A 25,077-nucleotide genomic window follows, 5' to 3' on the forward strand; every position below is an offset into this window, starting at 1 on the left:
TTTTTTGGTACTGGGCGTCGAACTCAGGACCTTGTGCTTGCCAGGCAGGCACTGTGCCCTTGAGCTGTCTCCCCGGCTCTCGCTTTTATTTCTTTTCTTTTTCCTTCTTTTTTTTTTGTCTTTTTGAGACAGTCTCCCTATGCAGTTCAGGCTGTCCTTGAACTCGCAACCATCCTCCTGCCTCAGCCTCCCGAGTGCTGGATTACAGGCGTGCACCACCACGCCCGGCTTCTCGTTTTTTTTATTTATAATCAATCATGTACTTACTTTTTCGGTACTGGGGCTTGAACCTAGAGTCTAATTAGGCAAACCTTCTAGTTGACTACACCTGGTAGACCTATTCTTACTTTTAAGTTGCCCCATCACGGAATAGATACTCAGAAATTGAAGGAACAAACACTGGTTCAAATCTTTTCACTGCTTGAGCAGTTTATGCTTAAACGTGCTTTGCATTTTTTGCCTGAGCTTTTGCTTTCTGTCCTTTCACAGAGTTGGATGCAGATTCTACTGGTGGTGCTTTATCAGGGTTAGGCCTCTTAATTACCAATGCATCTGGCAGTTTTGCTTAGTCTGTTACAGTGTAGTGTCTTGGGCCATGCTAACAATTTGAATCACTCCCTTTTTTTTTTCTCTTGGGATATTTTAAGGATGGAGGTTATTAACTTTCTAATGTGCTTCTGCTGATCCTAGCAATCTGGATTTCTCCACTAATCAGAGCATAGCTTTTCTTGGTTTAATGAACATATTTAGAAACCAACAGTTAATAGCTACCTGATATCTTATGATTGCCTTTATTTTTAAAGTAGAAAATACAATATTTTGGGTGAATCATGTGTCCATATGTGCAGTTGAGTGCACTGTACAGTAGGTGCTCAATAAATGTACAGTTATGAATTAATTTTGAATTCAAGTTGGAATTAACTGCAATGACCTTTATCCTATTTTCAAAAGAATTTGGATGAGAGTTTTCTTTTTTAAATTTCTAAATCAGGGGCTGGGGATTTAGCTCAGCGGCACAGCGCTTGCCTGCCAAGCACGAGGTTGTGAGTTCGATTCCCGGTACTGGAAAACAAACAGACAAACAAAAAAACAAATAAACTTCTAAATCAGGTGTGTTTTTAGAGTGTTTCTCAGTAACCTTATAGTATTTGGCTTTTTGAGACTGGATCTTGCTATGTAGCCTAGGTTGGCATCCAACTGGAGATCTTCCTGCCTTAACCTCCCAAGTGCTGGAATTACAGGTGTGTACCACCACACCTTACTTAACACTTATTCTTAAAACTTCAAACCACATGTTTACATAATGTTACAGTAGTATAGATGTAAATAGCAAAATAGGTGTATAGAATCTGAAAAGTGAGGAGAAACTTCAAGGTAGCTAACCCAAAGCACCAATTAAATCAGATTTCTTAACGGGAATTTTTTTTCCTGAATAGTCTTTTTTTGAGGCAGGGTCTTGCTGTGTGGTCAGGCTGGCCTGAATGCACGACGTTGCCCAGGCTGGCCTTAAACGTGGTGGCAGTCTTCCTGCCTCCATCTCCTGAGTGCTGGGACTACCAGTATGGGCCACCACAGGTGGCTTGAATAGTCTCTTTTTTCTTTGAGATAGGGTCTTGCTATGTACCCCAGGCTGGCCTTGAACTCACAGTGGATCCTCCTGCCTCAGCCTCTTGAATACTAGGATCACAGGTGTGCACCACCATGCCGGGCTGAAGTCTTTTAAATTATTGTTTTTGTTTCTGTTTTTGGAGACAGGGTCTCCTTATGTAGTTCAGACGGGCTTTGAACTCATTTTGTAGCCCAGGCTGGCCTTGAACTCAGGCAACCCCCTGGACATGGCCTCCTGCATACTGGGCTATAGGCATGGGCATCACACACCCTCCTCTGAGCTGTTTTGTGGGAAATGCAATGGACTGAATTCTGGAGTTGGAACCATTGTCTATTGTTAGCTTCATATTAACTTAATAGTGTAGTTGTTATATTACTCACAAATTCATTTTATTTTAGTTTTTGGTTGTAGAGATTGAACCCAGGGAGCCAAGAGTTGTATATCCAACTCTTTTATTTTGAACCAGCTTGTCACCGATTTGCTTAGGGTAGCTTTGAATTTGTGATTCTCCTCCCTCAGCCTCAAGTGAAGCTCAGTGTGTATTATCATAAGTGTGTGCCACAAACGCATGGCTCATGTTTTTTATTTCTTAAAATGGGATCTCAGCTAAGTTGTCCAGGCTGGCCATGAATTTGCCCAAGTAGCTGGGATTACAGGTGTGTGCCACTACACCTGGCATTTTTTTTTTTTTATTATTATATTGAAGCCGAACGTGGTGGTGCACGCCTGTAATCCCAGCCTGTAATTCCAGCACTGGGGAGGTGGAGACAGGAGGATCATTGTGAGTTCGAGATCAACCTGGGTTACAAAGTGAGCTCAAGGCCAGCTTGAACTGCATGGCGAGACCTTGTCTCAAAAAGACACCCCCCCAAAAAAAAATCATATTGATATTGGTACTTTATTTTTCTGTGATGCTGGGGATAGATCAGGTGCCCAAGTGCTATACTGTTGAGCTACATCCCCAGCCTGACACTGGTATTTTAAATCTCTTTGCTGTGTTTGACTAGTAACTTCTCTTTTTTGGTTTTTCTCCGGTACCGGGAACTGAACTCACAACCTTGCACTTGCCAGGCAGGCGCTTTTGCCGCTGAGCTAAATCTCCAGCCCCTGACTAGTAACTTCTGTGAGCTTATGTATTAAGTCATTATTCAGGCTGTTGTTTTGCTGGGATCCCCAGTCTTAAGGTTTTTTCTGACATGAACAAGAACTTTATTGTTATTATTTTATTTTATTGGTACCGAGAATCGAGCTTATGACCTCGAGCTTGTCAGGCAGGCGCTGTGCCATTGAGTTCTATCTCCAGCCCTATTATTTTGTTTTTTGTGGTGCTAGGAATTGATTCATGTGAGCAAAGTCAGCTCTCAACTTGATTTATAGACAGTTTGAGTACTTTTTTTCTTTTCATTTCTTTTTCAAGTTCAGTGTTGGTATAAACTGTAGACCTGAACCTTATGTTTGGTAACTTTGGCTAGTTATCTTTAGATATTCATCATTTTCCTGCGTGTAAAATAAATAGGAAAGAGCTAGGAAAATAATGTATGTTGTGTTTACTGAGTTGACAATGCTTAGGAATACATGTAAAAGTTTAAAAATGTATTTTTTAAAGCATACTTATTTCAGTTTTCAACTAAGTTGTTCAGGCATGCACCGCCATACCTGGCTAAGGTTGGTGGTTTTAACTTAGTGTTTGGTATAAATTTTGTTTCTATTCTTTTCATGTCTTTATTCAAAATAAAAAGCCTCATTCCTCTTTGTTCAGGCTCTGTCACTTAATAGGTAGATGGTATAAATCCCAAAGTTATTAACTTGGGGTTTTTAGTATTAAAATCTACCATTTTTTTTCTTTCTCCCAGGTATTTTCTAGTTAAGTGAAAATTAATCAGAAGTGGAAATCTATTATCATGCTTTACTTGGGTAAAGTGGGTATTTATGCCTAGTTAAATTAAAAACCAGTTTGCTGAGTGCTTAAGTGGCAGGTGGGGATGGGTACGTAGATAAACAGTTTTCTGCCCAAGGGACTCAATCTAGTGAACCAGATGATTTCTAAATTTCCTTCCTGTTCTAAAATGTGGAGGAGAAAGTATACAACAGGGGGAAAAGGACTGTAACGATACTGTTGTATGGAGCTTGGCTTCTCCTTTCTGATATGGGGGATGGAACTCAAACTTGTGTGTGCTAGGCAAGTACTCTACCACTGAGCCTTATCTCTGGCCCTGTTTTATTTTGCTTTATTTTATTTATTTATTTTTTTCTTTTGTTCTTTTGAGAGTCTTACTATGTAGCTCAGACTGGCCTTGAACTCACTGTGTAGGCTAACTTGGCCTTGAAGTTGCAGCACGGCTTCTCTTGCCTCACTTCTCTCCCAAGTGCTGGGATTATAGACGTGTGCCACTCTCTGGCCCTATTTATTTATTTTTTGAGACGGTCTCACTGTAGCTTAGTGAGAAGGTCCTGGATTCAATCCTCAGTATCAGAAAAAAAGATTATAGTAGCTGTCCCTAAGAATGTATATAAAAAAGAAATATGCTTAGGTAGTTGAGAAATTTTTATCAGCATGGTCAACATTGGAGAAGACAAGATATTGACCAAAGGGATCAGAAGTTATTTTTTTACTGAACTGTCTGGTTTAAAAAAAATAACCTTCATAATGTCTAGGATTTTATTAGGTGCCTTTTAATTAAAGAAAGGTATTGCTAGGGACCAGAAAGTGGATGTGCACTAAAATTCTAAGAAAACAGAGTTGTTTTACTTTTTGTATTAAGAAGAAAACCTTCATGTGGTTAAGATTTCTAAACAGTATCCTACTTTTAGCCTAATGTAGAAGTATATTCCTTTTTTTTGTGTGTGTGGTACTAAGGACTGAATCTGGGGCCTTTGCAGTCAGCTATATCTATACTGAGCCCTTTTTCATTTTGATATTTTCTTTTTTTTTTTTTAAAACAAGGTCTTACTATGTAGTTTTAGGCTATCACTGTATATCCCACAATAGTCTGGAACTTAGGCATTTTTCCTGCCTCAGCCTCCTGAGTGGTAGGATTACAGGGGTGTACCACCACACCTGGTTTAGAAACATATGCGGTTTTTGTTTGTTTGGACAGGGTCTTGATGTGTAGTTCAGGCTGGCCTTGAACTCACTATGTGGCCCAGGGTGGTCTCAAACTGAAAGGATCCTCCTCCCTTAGTCTCCTAAGGGCTGGAATTACAGGTCTGTGCTAGCGCAGCCGACTCAAATTTCTTTTTCGCAGCACATTATTTACTAAGATACTGAAAGGTTTTCCCAGCCTGAATTTGCTAGTTATATTCCTGTGGTTGTGATTAAATTCAGGAATCCCCTGTATTTCTTGATAATTGATCTTACATTTAGAGGCTTGATCAGATTGTTTCTATAATGTATATTTTCTCAACTTTTCAGAGAGAGAGAAGAGACTGTACAGATAACACTGAATGCTTGCGTCAGGAAGCATACAGTGCTTAGGTTTTTGTGATGTTAGCATGTGTTGGAGATTACCACTCAATTCTGCATTAATTACTCGTAATCCCTCACTCTGAATTTCTCCTATCGTTACAAGTTTGAGTGTCTTGTACTGTATCTTATTTGTGCCACTGTGGAGAAAAGGGCTGTTTCCACTATATTGTGTTCTATAGGTATTTTTATTTCAGTCTTAGTCTTTAGTTCTTGCACAGCCCACATTATGCATGCTGTAATTTCTCAGTGGAAAATTAATCCTAAATCCTGACAGTAAGTTGAAAGAAGTCCTCAAAAACAAAATGGTTTTGTGGTATTGGTGCTGTTGTACACTATTGTCATTTAAGTTAATGTTACATAAAAACCTTGGAAAACAGGTTCTTTTTCTCTGTTTCAAAAGATTCAAGAAATAGCAGGGTTAAAGATGTCTATTCCTCCAACTAAATTCCTGAGGGAAGGGGACTTTATTATGATTCTTAGTAAAATAATGGCTTTTTACCTTGTTTTTATGTTATGTTAAGATAATTTGTATCTTGTAGTATTGTAGTAGTTTTGTAGTATTTGATTATGTCTTTTTTGTCTTGGTGGTAGTGTTGTGGGTTGCACCCAGATATTTACACTGAACTATGTCCTCAGCTCGACTGACTGATTGATTGATTGGTTTTTTTGAGAGAGGATCTCCCTGAGTAGTTCAGGCTGGTCTTGAACTCACAGCATCTTCCTGCCTCATCCTCCCAGCAAGCACTATCACTCCCAGCCCTCTTTTTATTTTGTCAAGACACAGTCTCCCTAAGTCACTTAATTGCTTCAGCTCGACTTGAATTGGTTGTTCTCCTCAGCCTATCAGAGTGCAGGGGTTACAGGAATGCCCCACCACACATGGCTTTTTTTTACAATAGGGTCTTGATATGTTCCAAACCAGTCTTGAATGTGCTGTGTAGGCCAGGCAGGCCTTGAATTCAAAATTCTACTGTGTCTTCAGGGTGCTGTGATTTTTGTCTTTATGCCTAAATACACAGTTATTTATTGTATATACAGTATTCTAAATGTCTAGTCTAGGATGTTGGTTATTGTGTTAGTTTTTTTTTTTGGAGGGGCAAGGTCTTGCTGTGTAGTCCAGGTTGGCCTCTTGAACTCATGGCAGTCCTACCTCAGCCTCCTGAGTGCTGGGATTACAGGTGTGCACCACCATACCCGGCCTGGCCTCAAACTTTTTGATCCTCTTGCCTCAGCCACCTGAGTGCTGGGATTACAAATGTGCCATCACACCTACCTCTCTGTTCATTGGTCTGTCTTTTTTTCAGAAATTACTGAGGGTCAAACCCAATGCCTTCTTACTGAGCTACATTCCCAGGCAGCCCTTTTAAAATTAATTATTTTGAGACAGTCTCACCATGTAGTTTAAGCTGGCCTTGAACTCACAGTGTAACCTAGGCTGGTCTGAATTCATAGAAGTCCTCTTGCCTCAGCCTCCTGAGTGCTGGGTTTGCAGGTGTGCACCACCATGTCCAGCTTTATTTATTTGAGATCTGCGTCTTCCTAAATTGTTAAGTGGCCCAGGTTGGGCTAGAATTTGTGATCCTTTTTCCTCAGCCTCCCAGAGTGATGAGATTACAGGTGCACACTACTATATCAGGCTTTTATTTTTATTTATTTATTTATTTAGTCCTTTTTGAGACAGGGTCTTGATATGCAGTTCAGGCTAGCCTTGAGCTCACTTTGTAGCCAGGCTGGTCTCGAACCTGCAATGATCCTCCTGCCTCAGCCTCCCGGGTGCTGGGTTTACAGGCGTGCACCACCATGCCTGGCCTTATTTATTTATTTTTTGAGACAGTCTTGCTGTGTTGCTCAGGCTGGGTTCAGACTTGGAATCTTCATGCCTCATCTTCCTCAGTAGCTTGGATTACAGATGTGCAGGCACACCTGGCTCCATCTTGGTAATTTTTAAAAAAAGATTAACTTCATCAGTACACTAGATCTTCAGCATTTGTTATGTATTACTAGGAACTGTGAATAAAGTGAAGGTGATTAATATGATCCTTGTTTTCATGGAAGATTATAGTATAATGAAGCTTAGGAGATGAGTAAAAACATTTATACAAATAACTTGTGTTTAAAAAACTGCTTTTCTTTCTGTTTTTTTTTTTTTTTCTTTTTTGTCTTTTTGAGACAGGATCTTGCTATGCAGTTCAGGCTGGCGTTGAGTTCACTTTGTAGCTTAGCCTGGCCTCGAACTCGCAACGATCCTCCTGCCTTAGCTTCCCGAGTGCTGGGATTACAGGCGCGCGCCACCTCATCTGGCAGAAAAACTGCTTTTCTTATAATGTACTTTTCACTTCCCTTCTCCTTCATGTACAAAATAAACTTAATTTCTTTGTTTAAATTTCCCCAACCATAGTGTTTGCGTGTTGTGTTTTGTTTATGTATATGTGTGTTTAATTGTTCAAGCTGTTACTTAAGTGCAGTGATCCAAGACAGATTTTAGATCTTGTTGAAAGCAGCCCTGCCCATAGATTATATTTAGTCCTCAAAAGCTGTGTGATCTGCTCCTCTAGCATATATATTCCAAGTTTATCATCTTAAATTACAGATTGTATTTGAAGTTTTAAAATTTGTATTTTGGACTGGGGATGTAGCTCAGAGGCAGAATACATGTCAGGTGTGAGGAAGGCCCTCAGTTTGATCCCTAGCACCACCGGGAAAGTTACCATTATAAAAGGAAGGAAAAAGGGAGGGAGGGAGGGAGGGAGGAAGGAAGGAAGGAAGGAAGGAAGGAAGGAAGGAAGGAAGGAAGGGAAAAAAAGTTCATGTTATGGTTTATGTCTGGATGTCCCTCCATGCGTGGGGCTTTTCTGAAGCAGCTGAATCTAGTTTGTGAATGGTTCATTGTCTGTAGCTGGGGGATTAGTGATGTGAATGCTATACCTGCCCTAGGGCTGGTAGCCTGCATATAGTATAAGGGAGGAAAAGAGGCATGCTGTGCCCTTTCTGCTCTTGTTGCTTTTGCTGCCTTCAGCGACCATGAACAGTTGCCCCTCTGCAATGTGCCACCCTGCCTTGGAGCCAGCTGATTATGGAGTGAAACCTCTACAAAATGTGAGCAAAATAAATCTTTCCTCCTTTAACTTTGGGTGTCAGGTGTTTTGTTTTTGCTACGAGAAAAGTAGCTGACAGAGTCTGTATCCCACCAGAACTAGTTTAGAAGACCCCCAGACTGGCCATCTGCCTGAATGCTTCTAACACACTCCTCTAGGTTGTCATATTTATCTCTTTATCTGGAGGTTTAACATCTAGCAAGAAGGAAGATTTGGCAGCAAGTGCAATCATTGTGCAGGGTGTTCTTTGCTTAGTCCCTTGTTTCCTTGCTGTCCTCCTCATACCCAAAGAGATCATGTCATCATCATTGCTGTCTGTTAGCTCCACTCCTTTTGTATCTTCCACACTGGCAGGGCCCTACTTGCCTAAAACTTTCTTCACTCCTGGCAGCCTGGCCTTTACCTTTTCATGAGACTTGATGTGATTATACCAACAAAAGGGCATGACACAACTTGGCAGGTGGTGACCTGGAAACTTCTTCAAATACTGCCACATCTGCTTGTCAGTAGCACATACCCCTCCACATAGCTCTTGTCAGCCAGGGAACTGCTGAGCATCTGGAAGCTAGCAGGGCTTTTCAGGTTTTTGAAACCTCTGGCATTGGCTCTGTCTGGGAGCAAAGAGAGAGAACAAGAGATCCTTGCTCAGTGCTAACGCAAAAAGGGTATGTTTCTTTGTTTTTGTTCTTTTGAGTCAGGGTTTCACTGTGTAGCTTAGGCAGGCCTTGAATTTACTGTGTAGCCATCCTGGGTTCCAGTTGGTAATCCTGCCTTAGCCTGCTTTGCTGGGATTATGGGTGTGTGCCACCATACCTGGCTAGTGTGTGTGTGTGTGTGTGTGTGTGTGTGTGTGTGTGTGTGTTTTGGGACAGGGTCTCACTATGTAGTTACCGGATGGCCTTCAGCTCACTGTGTAGTCCAGATGGGCCATGATCCTCCTGCCTCAGCCAAGTGCTGGGGTTGTAGGTGTGTACTACCAGGCTGGGCAAGGTGTGTGTTTTTGTTTGCTTTAAAAATTACCCTCTTACAGCAGTGTATTTGTGTGCCAGTCAGAAATGTCAGGTAGTAATTGCTACATGTTAATTTTCATGAGTAATTACTAGTATTACCATTCCTCACACCATTAGATTTTCACAGTACTCTATTCCAATAGCCACGTTATCTAACACTGAAATAACTGAAATCTTTTTTGTGACAGTTGCCAAGAGCATTAGGTACACAGTGATGCTTGAAGGCCTTGCTTCATTCTAGTTTATCTTCATGCGTGCAGTTTGTCTGTTGGTATTCATTTTCCATGTTCCTAGTCCCAGTTCTTGTTTATATTTAAAAAGCAAAACTTTAAAACATCTTAACTTGGGTATTTTAAGTGTCTAGGTGTAGAGTAGGGAAAGTTCAACTAGGGCAAAGTAGCTAAGAAAGTGATTTTAAAAACCCACAGCTGGTAGTTACTTGAAATTTCTAGGTTTATGTTGAATTCACTATATAGCCCAGGCTGGCTTCAAATTCCCTTCAGTCCTGGTGCATCGGCTTTTTGAGTGCTGGGGTTACAGATGTGTACCACCATGCCTGGCTCTCTAGCTTTTTTTTGAGACAGGATCTCAGAGTTGCTGGGTGTGATACTCCACAACTGTAATCCTGATTACTTGGGAGGCAGAGGCAGGAGAATTCTAAGTTTGAGACCAGCCTGGGAAACTTAGCAAAACTTCTTAAAATACATAAGAAGGGCTGGGAATGTAGTTTACTTACTCCTTCCTGAATTTAGTCCCCAGTACCACACATAAAAGAGACAAAGTCCCTTTCACTTCTGTGTTTTATGAAACAGATAGTAAACTAAACACAAATAATTTTATGTACTTTTTTTAAAAATGGAGAATAATGGAGTGTGACTCTTACGGTTTATATCTAGGTGTTCCCAAGAGCCTCAGAACTCATAGGCTGGCGTTTTTGAAGATGATTGCAATATGGGTGCTGTTAGGTGGGTCTGGTCGGGAGAGGCCGGTCACTGGGGGTGTGATCTGGGTCTTTGGCCATAATGCTCAGACCGCAGCCAAAACTCACTTATCACACTTTCTAAGTGTAAACACTCCAATTAAACCTGAATGTTGAGGTTTTAGTTTAGAATAAACAACTCGTACATTAACATCTTTTGTTTTACAAGAAAAACACAGTAACAGAGCTTTCAGTGATGCAGACAGCTTTGTATTGAAGGGTAAAGTTTGCATTTGATGTGCAGCTGATGCTTGGCTGCTGGGGCGATACTGGATCGATGCTAGGGCAGCTTGGCTCATGTGCCTACAGAGAGGATCTTGCGTGCCCGCCGTGGCACTCATGCCGTAGGTTCACCACCGCTGGTCTGTCTCCTTCCCTTGCTTCTGCTCCCTTGACTGTTCTTTCTGCTTCCTGGCAACCATGACCTGAAAAGCTATCCCCTGCTGTGCCCTTGTGCCATGCTGCCCTTCCTTGGAGCCACTGAACTATATAGACTGAAACAGAATAAACTTCTCCTCCTTAGAATTGTGGGTGTCAGTTAATTGCATCCCAGCAATGAAAAAAGTGACTCAAAGTGACTGAGAGTGGAAGTAACTGAGAGTCACTCAGTGAACGAAGTGACTGAGAGGGAAAACCTCTTGCTATGGTCTGCATGTTTGTCTCCTCCGAATTTATATGTTGGAACCCTGATCTTCAAGGGGATGGACTCCCTTTTGTGAGGTGGTTAGATCATGAGGGCCCTGCTTGGATGAACTGGCTTGGTGCCCTTACAAAAGAGAGCCAAAAAGATTCTGTGCCCCTTCTACCATGTGAGGATATGGTGAACCAGGAAGGAGACTCTCATGTGACCACCAGGTCTACTGGAGCCCATTATCTTGGACTTTCTGGCCTCCAGAACTGTAGGAAATAAATTTCTGTTTTTCAAGCCACATAATCTTTGATATTTTGCTGTAGCTATCCAAACAGACTATATTAAGATAGCCTTTTAAGCATGACTTGAGCTAGGCATGGCAGCACATGCCCTTCCAACTCTAGCACTCAGAAGGCTGAAACAGGAGGAATCTGAGTTTGAGGCCACCTGGCCTAGTAGGGTGTTCAGGTCTGAACTCGAATACATAGTGAGGGAAAAAACGTTCATTTGAGTTGAGACTGGAAGTATAACAAGAAGGCAAACCAGGAGTGGTGGAGGCTGAAGCAGGAGGATGGCCGTGAGTTCAAGGGCAGCCTGGGCTATGTAGTGAGTTCAAGGCCAGTTTAAACTGCTTAGTAAGACCCTGTCTCAAAAAAAACCCAAAAGAAAATAAAGAAGCAAACAACAACAGCAACACAACAACAAACCAGCCACCTGGCATGGTGGCACATGCCTATAATACTGGCAGTCTGGGAGGCTGAGGCAGGAATATCACAAGTTCCAGGCCAGCCCAACAATCTGTTGACTTAGTGAGACTTTGTATCAAAATTTTAAAAAAAAAAAAGAAAGAACTAGGGATGTAGCTCAGTGTGAAGGCCCTGGGTTCAGTCCTTAGTTACAGGGTGGGTGGGTGGGGGACCAGTTTCAGAAAGAGCTGAGGCAGAGCTTTCCTGGCAGCAGGAACAACAGAGTGTAAAGCCTGAGTCAGAAAAACTGTTGGTATGTTGAAGAATCTGGAGCCTGCTAAGGGGAAATGATGTTGAAAATGAGATTTGAGCAATATATACCTCATAGACCTTCTTCAAAATTCAAATTTCATTATATTTGGAAACATATATTGGAAAACTATAGGTCTAACCACAGAGCAGTCTGTTTTATCTTCTCAGTGTATAGTGTAAGTTCACTACTTTTTTTTTTTTTTTGGTACTGGGAATCGAACTCATGACGTTGTGCTTGCCAGGCAGGCACTATGCCGCTGAGCTAAATCCTCAGCCCCTCAGTGTATAGTGTAGATGTGCTGTGATTTACACAAAAGGTATATTTTTGGGTGCAACCAAATTCTAAATATTAACCTGCAAGTATGTTAGGAAAACTTAACAGAAATCTGTATTAAAAATAAAAGCTTTATCTTTAAAGTATATAGCCTCATTTATCTTTTGTAGAGATACAGGTATTCAGAACTTTCATGATTGGTTAAAGAAGGCTACTTGTATAGCATGATGTGGACTTAGGCTAAGAAACAGTTTGGAAATTTGGAAAGTGTTCTAAATATAGCTTTCTAAATATATCTTGTCCATTGACCTACATATTCTTCATTTAGAAATGATTATTCATTTCAGGTTAGCTATGAACAGTAATTAATAAAAATAATTAAAATGTTCTGAAAACCTAAATAGAGTTGTTTAGACCTAGTTGTCAATGTGAACACACCATTTATCCTGTATAGTACTCTTAAGATGACAGCTTTCTGTGTGTGCTTGTGGTACTGGGGATCAAGCCCTCTTTACCACTGAACCACACCCTCAGCCCTATGGCTTTTTAAAAAAACGTAAGAATAAGCTGAGCACGGTGGTACATACCTGTAATCCAAGCACTCAGGGAGGTTGAGGTCCTGCACATGCAATTTAGTAATTTAGCGAGACGTAGTCTCAAAGATAAAAAGAATAAATAAATAAAATGGGACTGGGAATATAGCTTAGTGCAAAGGTTAGTTCATTCCCCATTATCTTCACCATATAAAAATTCTGAAAATATACGGTAAAATATTCATCAATTAAAAAAATAGTGACTGAAGCATGTTTTAAAAAATCCTCCTCTCTGGAAGCATTCTTTGTTTGTTTTTTGGTACCAGGAATCTAACTTGGGACCTTGCGCTTGCCAGGCAGGCGCTTATGCCGCTAAGCTATATCCCTGACCCTCTGGAAGCATTCTTTCAATAGTTTTGTTTTTGTTTTTATTATTATTATTATTATTTTTTTTGTCTTTTTGAGACAGGGTCTCACTATGCAGTTCAGGCTGGCCTTGAGCTCACTTTGTAGCCCAGGCTGGTCTCGAACCTGCAATGATCCTCCTGCCTCAGCCTGCCAAGTACTGGGATTACAGGGGTGTGCAACCACGCCCGGCTTGGTTTTTATTTTTTTTAAGACAGAGTCTTGCTGTGTAGTTTTAGGCTGGCTTTGAACAGACTGTGTATCCCAGGATGGTCTGGAACTTGAAGCAATCCTCCTGTCTCAGTCCCTAAAGTGCTAGGATTACAGGAGTGCTCTACCATACGCCAGTGTTAGTGGCTTTTTGAAATGAAATTGCTTCTTTTTTTACTATTTAAATATTTATTGAAACTTTGAAGACATTGAGGGTTTGGCAAAGTCATAATAGGATTATGCTGTGCCTAAAATTTATCATCCTGTACCAGTGATACCCAATAGGTGGGGTGCTGTTGTGCTGATTATCCACCAGGTTTGATGTAGTCATTAGCTGCAGTGATTTTCTGTATCCTATGACTTTTTTGTTTTGTTTTGTTTTGTATCCTCGAACTTTAAGAAGATCTTTTTTGCAAAAAAATGGCAATAGTATGTGTGTATGTGCACCATCTGCATTTTTTTGAAAAGCAAAAATGAGATTTAGTACATTAATTCACCTGTTCTAAATTCAGTGTGCAACTTGCCTCTAGTTCAGTTGTCTGTAGGGGCTCATTTGATGTTATCTAGGCACTGTTTTTAGTTTTTCCCCTTTATTTACTGACTGTGTACTTCTTTTGGGCTTTATTTTCAGGTGCTTTTTTTTCAACCAAACTTTCCTCTCATGAGAGCATAGCTAGCCCCCAGCAGTTCCAAGCTAATGACCGCTCCCCCCAGCTGTCCACTTCCTCAGATTGTAGCTTTTTGTTCCTTTCTTTTTTTTGAATCAGGGTCTTGCAGTTCAGGCCATCCTTAAAATCACTATGTAGGGGCCAGAGATATAGCTCAGTGGCACTGCGCCTACCTGGCAAGCACAGGGTCCTGAGTTCGATTTCCGGTACCCTCCCCCCACCCCCCAAATCACTGTATAACCCAGGCTGGCCTCAAACTCACAGCGATCCTCCTTCCTCAGCCTTCCAAGTGCTGAGGTTTGAGACATGAGCCACCATGCCCCGACTATCCTTTTGTTGCTTTAAAAAAAATTGATAGACTTTATTTTTTAGAATGGTTTTACCTTTGCAGAAAATTAAACAGAAACTAGTTTCTATGTTTCCACTCCTATGTAGTTTGTCATTTTATTAACATTGTTCATTAATTGTCCATGAATTTGATACGTGTGTTATGATTATGATTGATGAGCCAATTTATTTATTTATTTATTTTTTGAGACAGGAACTCAGCCTGATGAGCTAATATTGATACATTATTACAGCCTTTTCTTTTTTTGGAGACAGGGTCTTGCTTTGTAATTCAGGCTGGCCTTGAACTCACTAGTCCAGGCTGACCTCAAACTTGCAGTGATCCTCCTGCTTCAGCCTCCCAAGTGCTGGGATTACAGGCGTGTGCCACCATACCCCAACAGCTTTTATTTTACATGAAGGTTCAGTATGAACCAGTTGCTTTGTTGAGTAGCACTGAAGAAGCAGTTCTGTGGATTTGAACAAATGCCTAATGCCAAATATCAATACCCCTCCCAGCAGAATGGTACATTTTTTGGAATTAATGAACCTATATTGACACATTTTTGTTGCCCAAAGTCTGTAGTTCATACAATAGAGTTTTACTCTTGGTGTTGTACATTCTGGGGGTTTGGACAAGTGTTTTCTGATACAATTTCATACAGCATAGTTTCACTGACTTAAAAATGTTCTGTGTTCCACTCTCTTTCCCCAACTTCTGGCTATCCCTGAGTATTGTACAGGTGGAATAATACGGTATATAGCTTAAGATTAGCAGTGATGTAAATTTAAGTGTCCTCCATGTCTTTTTATGGCTTGATAGCTCATTTCTTCTTACCAGTGAATAGTTTCACATTGTTCGGATATACTGAAGTTTATCCATTGAGTTACTGAGGGATCTTGGTTGCTTCCCAAAATTGTCACACTGCTAATTTTTTTGGCAGTGTGTATCTCAGCATTTTTGATTTAAAAAAATCACACAGTTAAAAGAGTAGAATTATAACAGAATTATCCTTTCTCTTGACTTTATTACCATCAGCAGCAAATATTTATTGACTGCTCATTATTATAGGGTATAGTGCTGAATTGGTATGCTATAGAGTGGGCTATGTTTAAGAACGTGGGCTCTGGAGCAACTTTGGTGAAAATTCTGACTTAAGTATCAATTCTCTTTAAGTTTGCAAACTTCCTAACCTTGCGTCTTGGTGAATATGTAAATATACTTGAGTTATTTCAGATGGGACTTTGAAATCTATTTTTACACTTTAAGCCTTTCTTGTTTCTTTTGGTTTTTCTCATCTGTCTCATTATGGAGTAGACATTTAGCATTTGGAAGTTGCCTCTTTTATCTTGTATGTATGTATTACAGTGCCGGCACCTCAACCAAGCTAGGCAAGCCTTTTACAACTATGCTGCATCCCTGGGTCTCACCTTTATTTTTGGACAATAGCTACTTTGGATGTAGAATTTGTTTGTAAATCTTTTTTTCTCTGAATATGTTATCCACTGTCCTCTGGTCTTTATTGTTTACTGTTTTTCTTGCTGCTTGCCAGGATTTTTTCTTTTTTCTTTTTTTCTGAAGCAGGTTCTCAGTAAGTAGCCCAGGCTTGTGGCGGTCCTGCTGCCTCAGCCTTTGGAGTGCTGGGATTACAGGTGTGCTCCATCATGCCCAGCTTTTTTTAATAATAGAGATTGTACCCAGGGACTTTGCACTGAGCTACATCCCCAGCCCATTTTATTTTTTATTTTGTGAAATGATCTCTCTTAAGTTGCCAAAGCTGGGGTAGAATGCAGGATCTGCCTGCCTAAGCCCTCTGAGTAGCTGGAATTAAAGACACCTCTTTTAGCATTGTTATTGTGATTTATCTGTGTGTGACTGCCTTAGCATTTATCCTAGTTTATTAAGCTAACTTAATGTGTAGATTAATTTTTTCAATAAATTTGGGATATTGTGTCAGGTAAGGGTGATTGTAGTCACATTATTTTTCGTAGGTGCTTTGTCAAAAATACTGTAATGCCTGTGTCCCTCAAGTCAGGCCTGAGCCTAAAAGAGAAGACCTGTTTTCTTGGCAGTGCTTCCAGAACTTTGCTTAGCAATAGGTGGCTGAAGGCTGGATGTGAAAAGCTGATGTCCTGTCTCAGGTAAGGGAGACTGCTATTGATTGTACAGTGCTATTCTTGTGTTTTTGGTTTGTTTTGGGACAGGGTCTTGCTGTGTAGTTCAGGCAGGCTTTGAGCACTGAGTGCTGGAATTACAGGAGTGTGCCACACACTCAGCTGTGCAGTACTGTTCTTCAGTCTAATGCTCTCCCAACTAAGCTCTTTGGGCCATGCACAGTACTATTCTTCAATGGGCCCTCCTCCATTTTTAATGTGGCTTAAAAAATCCACCATGTAACAGAAAATTTACAATTAAAAATTTTAAATATACAGGAGTGTTAAGTTGCTTAATTACGTGAACATTGCTATGTATTGGATTGCTAGAACTTTTGCTTCTCACACTGTTGCTTTTTAAATTTCATAATTTTATTATTATTATTTTGTTTTTGTGATACATGGTCTTGCCATGTAACTAAGGCTGTTCACAAACTTGAGGTCATCTGCTGAAGATTCCTGAAGGCTGGGATTACAGGGCTGAGGTTAGCAGCACAGTACAATGTAACTCAGTGCAATGGCTTCTCTCTCTCTCTCCCTCTCTCTCCCCCTCTCCCTCCCTCTCCCTCCCTCTCCTTCCCTCTCCCTCCCTCCCCTCTTTTAGTGCCAATTACTGGAGATTGAACCCAGGACTTTCGCACTGGGGTATATCCCCAGCCTTGTTTGATTCATTGAATGACTGATTGATTGAGATAGGGTTTTGCTGAATAGTTTAGGCTGGCATTGAACTCACTATGTAGGCCAGGCTCAAACTTCCAGTGCTCCCCCTGCCTCAGCCTCCAGGGTACTGGGATTATATAGGTGTGTGCCTCCATGCCTGCCCAATACTCTTCTTTAAGAGCTTGAAGAATTTCAAACACAACTTTATTGTGTCCTAGACCACAATTTTATTGTGGTCTAGAGATCAAGAGCATATGTAAATTAGGAGTGGTGAGAGGGCTGGGTGTGGTGTCATAGGGCTGTAATCCCAGCACTCAGGAGGCTGAGGTTGAAGGATCACTGCAAGTTTGAGCTGAGCCTAAGTTACACAGTGAGTTCAAGGCCAGCCTGAACTGCATAGCCACACCTTATCCCCAGAAAACTAAAAACAAGCAAAAACCAAACCAAACTAAAAAAGGGAGTGATGAGAGGGATGTTTTCTTGGTGCTTTTTTTTTTTTTTTGGAGACAGGGTCTGGCTGTGTAGTTTAGGCTGGTTTTGAACTCACTGTGTAGTCCAGCCTGGCCTTGAACTTGTGTTAGTCCACCTACTTTAGCCTCTTGAGCGCCAGAATTACAGGAGTGTGACACTACACCTAGCTTTCTTGGTGCTGTTTTGGTGAGGTCTACGTGTAGACCTGTAGCATCACTTACTTCATGTGGCAACTTCCACCAAGTATGCTGTATTTCCAATGGTAAATTCCTTTCTTTTCAGCCCAGCAATTGTATTGCCTTTACTGAGAAGCTGGAGAAGTTTGCAAATGAGCCACCAGATCTATATTGGAGTAACCCCATCGCTAGGTAGGATAGTTGGCAACCTTGTCAGTGCTTTAGTTTAAGACTTCATTGCAGCAGCTTCTGGGCATTCTGTTGGTAAGCTGTGTCACAGAGTGAGCCATCATCGCAGAACAGACTCCTCCATAAACTGTTCTAGCATTCTTCACAGTTTGGGCAGGAACACAGTGAGCATCATGCAGTGATTTCTCTGTTTCATCTAAAATTTATTTGGTGGTAGCATAGAAAACAAGGTCCTGAGTTTGATTCCTGCTACAAAAACAAAAACAAAACAGTGGTAAAGTCCTCAGCAAGAGCAATTTCAGAAACATGAATTTGTCTTCTCCAATAAGGGCTTCTTCAATAAGTAACTTCCAGACTTCACCAGTTCTATCAAAGTAGAGGCAGTTTCACCATCTGAGCCAAAAGCTAGGCCTCCTGCATTTGGAAAATCTGTAAATTCTATAGGCAAAACACCAGCAATACCAAAGAGCTATTTAGGATAACTGTACATATATTAACTTCATGGTTGGTTGGTTACTTAGTGATTGATTGATTTTCTTTTTTTTTTTTCTTTTTTTTCCTGTACTGGGAATTGAACTCACGACCTTGTGCTTGCCAGGCAAGCTCTGTGCTGCTGAACTAAATCCCCAGCCCGTGATTGATCAATTGATTGTGGTGCTGGGGATTGAACTGGGGTCTTACATGTGCTTGGCAGGTGTTGTACTGCTGAGCTACATCTCCACCCCTTTTTATTTTATTTCATTTTATTTTATTTTATTTTATTTATTTATTTATTTATTTTTGTCCATTTGAGACAAAGTCTCACTATGAAGTTCAGGCTGGCCTTGAGCTCACTTTGTAGCCTAGGCTGACCTCAAACTTGCAGTGATCCTTCTGCCTCAACCTGCGGAGTGCTGGGATTACAGGCGGGCGCCACCAAGCCCGGCCCTACCCAGCCCTTTTTAATTTTTTTTTTTTATATAAGGTTTCACTAATTTCCCCAGGCTAGCCTAAAATATATGGTCTTTATCCCTCACCCTCCTGAGTAGCTGGATTTCTAGGCATGTGCCCCCATTGTCTCCTAGTTGCTTTTCTTTTTTTTTTTTTTTTTTTTTTTTGAGACAGGGTCTCACTGTGCATTTCAGGCTGGCCTTGAGCTCACTTTGTAGCACAAGCTGGCCTTGAACTCGCAATGACCCTCCTGCCTCAGCCTCCCGAGTGCTGTCATTATAGACGTACACCACGCCTGGCTAGTTGCTTTAAAGAATGCTTAAGGATACATATATTCAAGACTTCGTTCTTTTTTTTTTTTTTTTTTTTTTCTTTTTTTCTTTTTGGCAGTGCTGGAAATTGAATATAGGTGCTCCCTTACTGAGTTGCTCCCCACCATCAGACCTGTTGTTAAAAATTCTGTGTTGAGGGGCTAGGGATTTAGCTCAGCGGTACAGCACCTGCCTGGCAAGTGCAAGGTTGTGAGTTCGATTCCTGGTACTGGAAAAAACAAACAAACAAAAATTCTGTTTTGAGCTGGGCTTGGTGGTGCATGCCTGTAATTGCAGTATTCAGGGAGGCTGAGGAGGGGGATCACTTCAAGTTTAAGGCCAGCCTGGCCTACAAAGTGAGTGTTCAAGACCAACCTGAACTACATACTGAAACCCTGTCTCAAAAAGACCGCCCCCCCGCCCCAAAATTCTATTTTGAAACAGGGTCTCGTTAAGTTGTCTAGGTTGGCCTCAAACTTGAGATCCTCCTGCCTCAGCCTCCTGAGTAGCTGAGGTTATAGGTGTGTGCCACTGTGCCCAGTGTAAATGCAGTTTTTAAAGGTTAATTTTTACTTTGTTTTAAAGTAAAAGAGGTCTTCAATTGTGGTGGCAGTGCAACAGCAGAGTCCGAGCTGCAGAATCAGAGCCATGGCAGGACAGGCACTTAGAAGTTTTCCCCGCTATTTCACTAAGTATTGGTTGAAAGTGACATAGCTGAAGCTGTCACCAAAGGAGGCATTTATGTGTCCAGAAAAATCTCAAGGCAAAGTACTGTAACCAACTGTGGTAGCTGTGGATTGGACTTCAAGAGGGAGGGTGGAGAGATTCATCCAGTTAGTGTGAAAATTGGAGATAAAGTTCTTGCAGAATATGGAGGCTCCAGAGTAGTTCTCAATGACAAAGATTATTTATTTAGAGGTAGTGACATTCTTGGAAAATATGTAGAGAGAAGTAAACCGCTGTCAAAATGGCATAACAATGCTGCCCTTTCCACTGAAGTTCTGCAGTCTTCCATCATGTAAATAATTTCTGTGTCTTTTTCACAATACACTGATGATATTTAAACTAATGACATCTATTGTCTCTAAAATTTAGTTCCACTGTACTGGTATAAACATTTCCAAATCAAATATGTAAGTGAGAAAAAAATAAAAGAATTATACTATAATGAAAAGTTGTCCTTTCTTCATCTTGTCTTTCTACCTTCCTTCTATCCACAAGTAGCAATCACTATTAATTTCCTGTTTCCTTGTAGTGTTTTGGTTCGTTTTTTGTGGTGCTGGGAGTAAACCCAGAGCCTTTTCTCTCAGCTCTTGTACATCCCCAGTGCTTCTATTTTGAGACAGGTGGGGCTTGAACTTGGTGATTGCTGTGTTACAGATGGGAGCCACCACACCAGATTTTGAACTCCAAATTTTTAATTATTACATGTTCCCTTCCTATTTTGATAGTATCTCCTCCACATTTTTTTCCTCCTGTTCTTCTGTTTTGGTTTTTGAGACAGGGTTGTGCCGTGTAGTTTGGGCTGGCCTCGAACTTGCGGTGATCCTCCTGTCTCAGCCTCCCAAGTACTGGGATTATAGGCCTGCACCATGATGTCTGGCTCCTCCTCTTGTTTTGAAGTACTTCTCATATAGGCTCTACTTGCTTAAACTTTAGGTTTAGAGATCCTGAGATTGTAGGTTGGCAGTTATTTCCTGCATTGCGTATTTACTTGGTTTTTCAGGGTTTCTTGACCACATGGACAATGACAGTTTCTAAATCTAAGTAGGAATAAGAATTCTAAATCTAAGTAGGAATAAGACAGTGTTATCACATGTATTCTCTGGGTGCTGATCTCTGCCTGCAAGCTACCTGGTAAGCCGTCTTTACTGGCTTTTGTTATTCACTAAGTCTCCCTTCTCACTAGTGCTGTAAACCACTGTGAGGCTCCCAGCTCAATGCAGGAGTACCAGATCTGGTTTTCTTACTTTGCCTTGGCCAAAAGATTGATCTCCTCTTCCCAAATTGTTATATCATTGTCCTGGGAGTAATTCTGGTATTTCCAAGGTGCTTCTCCTCAGATTTAGCTCACTTTGATGCTTACTATTTTGTGTTTGTGTGTGTGTGAAGGGGTGAAGTGGTGATTTAACTCTCTCGTTCTTTTTTTTTTGAGATGATCTCCCACTGTAACCCACACTAGCTTTGAATTTGTAATCCTCCTTCCTCAGCATCCTGAGTGCTGAGTTTACAAGTATGCACCACTAGGCCCAGCTATTTTTCTTAATTTTTTGATAGGTCAGCAAAATATTAAAGAAATGTTCATTGCATTGTCTGTAGGATCTAGTTGCCCTCTATGAGTAGCATGCACATTACCTACTCTAAGTGACCCTGTCACACCAGGATACTTCTGTTATAAAAAGGCATTCAGCTATTTTTGTGTGTGTGTGTGTAGTGTATGATTTAGGCCAGTGATGGCGAACATTTTAGAGACTGAGTGCCTGAACTGCAACCCAAAACCCACTTATTTATCACAAAGTGCCAACACTGCAGTTAAATCTGAATGCTGAGGTTTTAGTTTAGAAAAAAACAACTGTTATCCAGTACTTGGCTGCTGGGGCAATTTGGCTCACGTGCCCACAAAGAGGGCTCTGCCTGCTTGCTGCAACATGTGTGCCATAGGTTTGCCACCACTGGCCTAGGCACTTTAATTAAGGGAGAAATAAGATAGTCTCAAGCAACTGCTATATAAGGCAGCATTTTCGTGTCACCAGAGAGATTATAGACGAAGAAAAGAGTGCATTTGGGTGGAGAGATTTTCCATTTTCTTTTTTCTTATCAGAGGCTTTGAAATAGAAATGTCTAGATTTGGGTTATATTAGATTGGTTATATATTAGGAGAGATTTAGAGCAAATACTATTTTACTCTCACCAGAATGACTAAAATGAATATTAGCAACAGCAGTGCTGGTATCTGTGAGGATGTGGGGGGAAAAAAACCCAGGCATTGTTAGTGGGAGGGCAAATTGGGGGGATTTTGCTATACCCCTAACTTCTGGGAGGCCAAAGTGACACAACTGTTTTAGAAAACTTTCTATTAAAGCTCAGCAGAACTATTTTTTTTTTTTGGTACCAGGCCAGAACCATATTCTAAACATAAGCATAGTCTAAAAACCTAGGAGTTGTATTAACTCCTAGATGTACGTATACTATGTATATAAGAAGACATATACAAAACTTTTTGTGAATGCATTGCTCATGAAAGCACAAACAGAAAACAACCTAAATGTCCAGTGAAGATGGGCGCTGTGGTGCACACTTGCGGTCCTACCTATTCAGGAATCTGTTACAGTCCTAGGTGTTCAGGAGGATTTTGCAAGTTTGTTCCTGGGCAACTTGGTGAAACCCTGTCTCAAAATAAAAGGCTGGAGAGGTAGCTCAATGTGAGGCTTTGGATTCAGTGTGCAGTACTGAGGGGAAGGAAAAGAAAGGATTGTGCTGGGAGGTATGTAGTTCAGTAGTAGAGTACCTCCCTAGCATGTGCTAGGCCTGGGATTCCATCCCTAGCACTGAAAAAAAGAAATTTGGATAGATATTCATAAATTGTGGTATAGTCATAGGATGGAATACTTTACAGCAGTGAAAGTGAAATAGTACAAGTACTAGCTGGGTGCAGTAGTGCATGCCTATAATCCCAGCTACTTGGGAGGCTAAAAGATTGCAAGTTCAAGGCCAGCATAGGCAATTTAGGGAAGATTGTAGCTCAAACTAAAAAATAGAAGTGGCTGGCTATGTAGCTCAGTGATGGAATGCCCTTGGATTTCATTCCAGTACCACATTTACCCACATCACCAAAAACAAAACAACCCCCCAAAACTAAACTGGGCTTGGGCTAAAAGGGGAAAAAGAAAGAAAGTGTATTAATGTCAGACATATTGAACTATACATATAGAATTGTTTAGGTGAAGGTTGGGAATGGGCAGAACTGATTTGTGATGGTGAAGGTCAGACTAGGGGCTGCTTTTGAGTATGTGTAATGATTACAGGGTACATGAGAGATAATTCTGGGATGTTGGGAATGTTCTTGTATCTGGATAGTCATTATGTGGATATGTTCATTTTGTAAAAGTCCCTCAAGCTGCACAGTTGTAATGTGTAACACTTCTGTGGGAGTATTTCCATTTTTTTTTTTTTTTTATTTTTGAAAAAGAGGAGAGTTTGATATTTGATTTAAATAGTACAGAACTCAGCCCTTAAGTTTGTACTTTAGAGACCTGGCACCTACTTACTACTTTTTGGGGTGGGGTGGATTGAACCTAGTGCCTTCACAGTGAGCTGCATTCTAAGACCTTTTTTTTTTTTCCGGTACCAGGAATCAAACGCACGACCTTGCACTTACCAGGCAGGTGCTGTGCCGCTGAGCTAAATCCCTAGTAAGACCTTTTTAAAAAATATTTTGAGACAAGGTTTCACTAAGGTTCCTGGGCTGGGCTGGGCTGGACTTGAATTTGTAGTCCTCCTGCCTCAGCATCCCAGAGTTTTGAGATTATAGGTTGCACTAGCATGCTTATAACCTACGAATTCGAAAAACCTCGAATATTTGCTGGTATAGAGTTTTCTAGAGATGGAAGTAGGTAAGGAATTTAAACATTGAAAGAAGGGTGGCTGGGCGTGGTGGCCTGTAGAAAGTTTGATCTATAGTGTTTTTCATATATACTTTTTATGTTCGTTTTTTTTTTATTTTGAGACAGGGTCTCCCTATGTAGGTCAAGGTCAGGCTGTCCTTGAACTCACTGTGTAGTCCAGGCTATCCTCAGATTTGCAGTTATCCTCCTGCCTCAGCCTCTCAAGGGCTGGGATTACAGGCCTGTGCCACCATGCCCAGCTTGCTTGATGTTTTTTGTTCATAGTTATAGACAGAATTATTACTGTCAGTTTTAAATGAAAGACCATAGTATTCTTGAAAATATAGTAATGCATTCTATTCAAAATGCAGTATTCTTTCAAGGGAGATTGATATAAACTCTGTCACTTTGTATTTGAAGCTAAATGGCAGGAGGTATCCTGTTTGGAGCAATTCTGTATTACAAGGGAATAAATAGGATCGTCGCCATAAAACTTACATTTTTGTGACAGGGAAAAATATTTCCTCTAGTGAAGAAAAGCTTTCTTGTTTTGTCAGTAAAAACATTTTGGCCCTCTTTTAAGTGTTTTGTTTTGTTTTGTTTGTTTTTGGTCTAAATAGAAAGCCATATAGTTGATGCAAGAAAACAGGGTTGGATTCATGAATTATCTAATACTGTATAGCATGTGGAACAGTGGTGTAGGTTAACTGGTTCTTAAAAATCATGTTTGAGACTTCAGATGCTTATATTTCTTACAGTTCTAGCGTGATAATAAAAGTAAAATCTTGGCTGGGTGTGGTGGCACACCCCTGTAATTCCAGCACTTGGGAGGCTGAGACAGGAGGATTGCCAAATTCAAGGCCAGCTTGGGCTACATAGTGAGTTTAAGGCCAGTCTGAACCACATGATGCCATCTTTAAAAAAAATTGTTGGATTGTTAGTAGTTAGGGTGCCCCATTTTTACATGACTATAGAGCAAATCCTATGACTGTAGAGTCTCATTGATTGATTGATTGATTGACTGTAATACCTGGGGTTGAATCCAGGGCCTTGTGCTTACTGTATAGGCATTCAAGGACTGAGCTATATCCCCATCTCAAACAGTATCACTTAATGGGTTGTGCTTGTTTCAACTTGTGTCAGTGGAAAAATCCTTGTGGTAACAGTACACTTTTAATACCAAATGACTTGACTTGAGTTTGCCTTTTTTCCCATCAGAAAGGACAGTACAGGTTTTTTTTTTTTTTTTTGTCTTTTTGAGACAGCCTGAACCACTATGTGGTTCAGGCTGGCCTTGAACTCACTTTGTAGCCCAGGCCGGTCTCGAACTCGCAACGATCCTCTTGCCTCAGCCTCCCGAGTGCTGGGATTACAGGC

At 40.9% G+C, this 25,077-nt stretch overlaps 1 protein-coding gene and 1 pseudogene across 4 annotated transcripts in view; both read left to right on the forward strand.

The window, feature by feature from the left end:
• LOC102028597 (chromosome unknown open reading frame, human C18orf25) overlaps positions 1 to 25,077 on the forward strand; it is a 92,406-nt gene that overhangs the window by 1,766 nt on the left and 65,563 nt on the right. The window contains exon 1 of one of the 4 annotated variants that reach the window (XM_005372868.2): positions 16,278 to 16,347. The exons of the other annotated variants lie outside the window; for them this stretch is intronic. The gene's annotated coding sequence lies outside the window, so the exon portion shown is untranslated. Of the gene's footprint in view, positions 1 to 16,277; positions 16,348 to 25,077 lie in introns of those variants that run through there. 4 annotated transcript variants of the gene reach the window in all.
• Positions 19,667 to 20,332, forward strand: LOC102028248 (annotated as a pseudogene).

The sequence above is a fragment of the Chinchilla lanigera genome, unplaced genomic scaffold (assembly GCF_000276665.1).
Source record: "Chinchilla lanigera isolate Chin_1 unplaced genomic scaffold, ChiLan1.0 scaffold00001, whole genome shotgun sequence".
Classification (NCBI taxonomy): Eukaryota; Metazoa; Chordata; class Mammalia; order Rodentia; family Chinchillidae; genus Chinchilla; species Chinchilla lanigera.